This window comes from Aquarana catesbeiana, linkage group LG03 (assembly GCF_042186555.1).
Source record: "Aquarana catesbeiana isolate 2022-GZ linkage group LG03, ASM4218655v1, whole genome shotgun sequence".
In the NCBI taxonomy this organism is placed as follows: Eukaryota; Metazoa; Chordata; class Amphibia; order Anura; family Ranidae; genus Aquarana; species Aquarana catesbeiana.
This window is the reverse complement of record NC_133326.1, coordinates 408,984,225-408,988,872: the sequence shown is the minus strand read 5'-3', so window position 1 is coordinate 408,988,872 and position 4,648 is coordinate 408,984,225.

Genomic DNA, 4,648 nt, shown 5'->3' with positions numbered 1-4,648 from the left:
ATATTGCTATATGGTGCTAAGCCCACTTACTGCGTCAAAGTACCCCATGACTAGTGGGTCCTACACTATCCATGGATTGGGAGATCCTGCTTCTCTGAACCATGAGAGCAATACACTCTTCTATATGGGAGAACTTTGAGGTCTCCACCCATGACACAAGTGGACACTAATGAGAGGTACTTAATGAAAGAGTGGGGTGCTCCTCACTCAAAAGGATTTGGTCAGAATCCATACAATAGACAATCAAGATATTTGGGGGGCACACCCTAAAAGATGCATTAAAGCTGGTGCAGCCATAAGACCATACAGCAGAGCAAAATATTACAGTGCACACATGCAAAAAAGGCATTTACCTCCAGCAGGGCTAGTTTAAAACACCTAGACAATTTAAAAAAATAATATCATAAAATATGGAGATTTGGTCACACCATATTGCTATATGGTGCTAAGCCCACTTACTGCGTCAAAGTACCCCATGATTAGTGGGTCCTACACTATCCATGGATTGGGAGATCCTTCTTCTCTGAACCATGAGAGCAATACACTCTTCTATATGGGAAAACTTTGAGGTCTCCACCCATGACACAAGTGGACACTAATGAGAGGTACTTAATGAAAGAGTGGGGTGCTCCTCACCCAAAAGGATTTGGTCAGAATCCATACAATAGACAAACAATTTAATGAAATAGTTGCCATGTAGATAGTAATAAGTACATATTTTTTGGGTACCTTCATCCTTTATAGATATTTATATAGAGAAAAATGGGGGGAGGAGGACAAGGGATTTGTAGGGACTACTCCAATTAAGTTCCACCCCGCCACCCCAAAGTTAATTGGACTATTACGGTACCTCATACAAAAAAACAATTATAAGTAAAATTTAGATTTATTCAAAAAAACATCAATTTAAAACATCTATATAGTCAAAATATAGATCTCACACATAGCTGTTATTTACAGTACAAAAATCACAATAACATTTAAAAGTGCCCACAAAGGTGGTTGAAGGCTGTTATTTAGAATACTTGGGAACTTGGGAAAACTAGAGCTGGAGTGAGGGAGGGGAGGGGAGGGAAAAGGACAGGAGGGGAAGGGGGGGAAAGGAAGGAAGGAAGGGGGAAAGGGAGGAGACGGGGAGAGGGAGGGGGAGGAAGGGGGGATGGGGATGGGGAAAGGAGGAAAGGGGGGGAGAAGGGGGAGGTTGGGACAAGGGGAAAAAGGGAAGGAAGGAAGGGGAGGAACCGGGGAATGGGGGAGGAACAGGGACCGGGAAGGGAGGAAAGGGGAGGAGGAGGGGGGAAGGGGGGGAAAGGGGAGAAGGGGGAGGAGGGGGAGGTAGGGACGAAGGGGGAAAAGGAAGGGGGAGGGAAAAGGGGAGGGGAGGGGGGGAAAGGAAGGGGATGGAGAAGGGAGGAGGGTGGAAGGGGAGTTGGAAAGAAGAGGGTGGGGAAGGGGGGGAGAGAGAAGAGAGGGGGGAGAGGGGGTGGGGGGAAGGGAGGGGGGAGGGGGAAAAAAAGAAGAGAGGGGGAAAAAAGCAGGGAGTATGGGAAGGGGGGGTGAGAAGGAGCGACCCTTCACCTCTGGTGCATCTAGTAATTCTTAAAGGACACCCACCATTGCTGGAGTACCAATGAGGGTTAATACTTAAGGACCATATGCTATAATCATTGTTGTAAATTGGAGCATTACAGCTTATCAAGACTTGGAATGTAACAGATGAATGCTGCGGGTATCAATAGTATGGTCACAGCAGACCTGTGTGATCAAGCTGAAGACAGAGAAAAAAAGAGAGAATGCCGTCATACTCATTAAAATAAAGATGTGTGCTGGTAAAGCAACAAATACAGGTAAGAAGGCAAAAGGTATAGTAGGGGCTCCTGGGTAAACTTACTTTATGGTTGATCCATGTATAGATAACCTGCCGGGTGTTTTCCTCTGCTGTGGATACCGGCCTTATATACCCCCAACCCGGAAGACGTGCGGCGATGAGGCGTCCGCAACATTGCTTCCGGGTCAGACTTTCTCCTAGAGCGCAAGTGCGTACCCAAATCCGCGCCTGCGCCTAGCCCACTGAATTGGCGGTGAAAGACACTGCCAAAGGAGGTGGAGGAGGGAGGCCCGATCCAAAGGGAAGCCACTCCTCTGCCTGGAAAGTCACATGCCCGCCACCGGGGGAGAATTAACTGCTCACACCGCACATTGGTAGTGAGTGTCTAGGATAGCTGAAACCAAGAATACAATATGATACAGTCACAAGGTCCGTGCATTGCATTCGATCGACCAATCCGAATCCATAAACACAGTCAACTTAAACAATCCATATAATATTGTAATAATTACAAAATATTATTACACAAATTTACAGAAACAAAAACAAAAAAAGAGAAAAATAGCCAGTCATTAGATAGAATATTTTCTTGGCATTGAATAGGACTGCCTATTATGTTCGTATATTAGAAATAAGACAAGAGGGATTTCCAATGGTTGGGACAAGAAATTGCGCCACTTAATATTATTGGTGAAAAAAGTGCCATCAGGGAGCGGCCGCAGGGCTGGGCAGATCACAAGTATCATCCTTGTTGCTATAAGAAATGCTTATATGTATGTGCCTCATTGAGGCCCGGAGGAATAAGAGCGTTCAATCGTTCTATCCAATAATATTCCCGTTTTAAAATTTCCCGATCCCAGTCACCCCCTCTGGGGTCCTCTGGGATGACTTCTAATACAGTGAATTTCACATAATCCGGGTTAAATTTATGGTGAATCCCAATATGGCGCCCCACAGTGGTGAGTTTGCCATTTGTTGATGCATACAAGTGATCTCCCAGTCGTTGCCTCAGCTTCCTAATGGTCTTCCCTATGTAGAACGCCCCACAGTCGCAGGTCATTAAATAAATGATGCCTCTCGTGCCACAATTGGCCGAATGTCTCGGAGATAGTAACTCTCCATTGGGGAGCACCAATTGGTGTCCCTCAAGAATCCAGGGACAATGTGGACAATAGCCACATTTGTAAGTGCCACGGGGCTCTTTAGATGTAATCCTAGGGGTTCTATAGTGACTATGGGTAAGTCTATCTCTCAGTGAGGTAGCCCTTCTGAATACTAGTTCAGGGGAAGGTTTAATGTATTTTTTGACAATGTGATGATCTGTCAGTAAATGCCAATGTTTAGAAAGTATATTGCGCAGCTGGTGATGGTGGGTGGAGTATCTGGTAATGATTGCTGCATTAAAGGGTCGTTTAATACGGGGAGGACCATACAGCAATGTCTGGCGGTCTAAAGCAAAAGCTTTATTGAAAGCTTTTCTCAAATTCGTACGGCTGTAACCACGTGCTAATAAACGTATACGTAGTGCGTCAGCCTGTCGGAGGAAATCCCCGTCCTCAGTGCAGTTCCTCCTTAGTCTCAAATATTGAGCGTAAGGGATACTGCGGATAAGAGGGCGGGGATGTGAACTAGACGAATGTAGTAACGTGTTACCCGCCGTAGGTTTGCGGAATAAATCCGTAATCAATTTCCCTGAGGGGTTCTTGGTGATCTGTACATCAAGAAACGACACATTCTGAAGATCGTACGTGTATGTGAAGTATAGATTGAATTGATTGTTATTTAGCCTTTCTATAGAGGTGTTAAGAAGTTCTGCAGTACCTGTCCAGATGATCAGTAGATCGTCAATATACCTATACCAACATAAAGTATGGTCTAGGAAGGGTTCTAATTGTTTATCCCCGAAAATAGTACGCTCCCAGCCACCAAGATATAGATTAGCATAAGACGGGGCACATGATGTGCCCATTGCGATGCCTTGGGTTTGAAGGTAAAGTTGATCTATAAAGGTGAAATAATTCTTAGTAAGAATAAATTCCAGCAACTTTAAGATGAAATTATTAACCGGCCATGTATTATGATCTTGCTCCATGAGGAAAGATCCAGCCATCCGGATGCCCTGCCCATGGGGGATGCTCGAGTAGAGAGCCTCGACATCAACAGCCACAAGCAGGGTGTCCGGAGGGACTTGAATCCCCTCAATGTGTTTTAATAAGTCCGTGGTATCACGAATATATGAGGGTAAGCTTTGTACGTGTGGCATTAAGAATGTGTCTACTAGCTTACTCGCATTTTCTGTGAGTGATCCTTTACCCGATACAATTGGACGGCCTGGTGGTGACGTCAGATTTTTATGCCTCTTAGGGAGCGCATAAAATGTTGGTGTCCGTGGCGTTTGGGTATTGACGAATTTCAAGGTATCCTCGTCGATGAGGCCCTCCCACAAGGCCCCAACCACGAGGTGCCTGAATTCGTCAATAGTTGATTGAATGAATGAGGTGTCTATAGGGGAATACCAACTGGAATTTGATAGAATCTTTAAACACATGGTCTGGTACTGTTGATGCGTCATCAATACCAAATTTCCACCCTTATCCGACTGCTTGATGATTAAATCAGGATTTTTTTGAAGTTTTGTAATGGCTCTATTTTACGCAGAGGTTAAATTTGATGGTAATATTGCCCATTGTTCTTTTTTGAGAGATAGAATACACTCATGTAAGAAGGCCCAAATGGAAGGACATGTCATTAGGTCGGGGAAGACCCGGGATTTAGGTTTAAAACTCTTGGGGGGATCTTTATGAATAAGGTTAGAGTTGG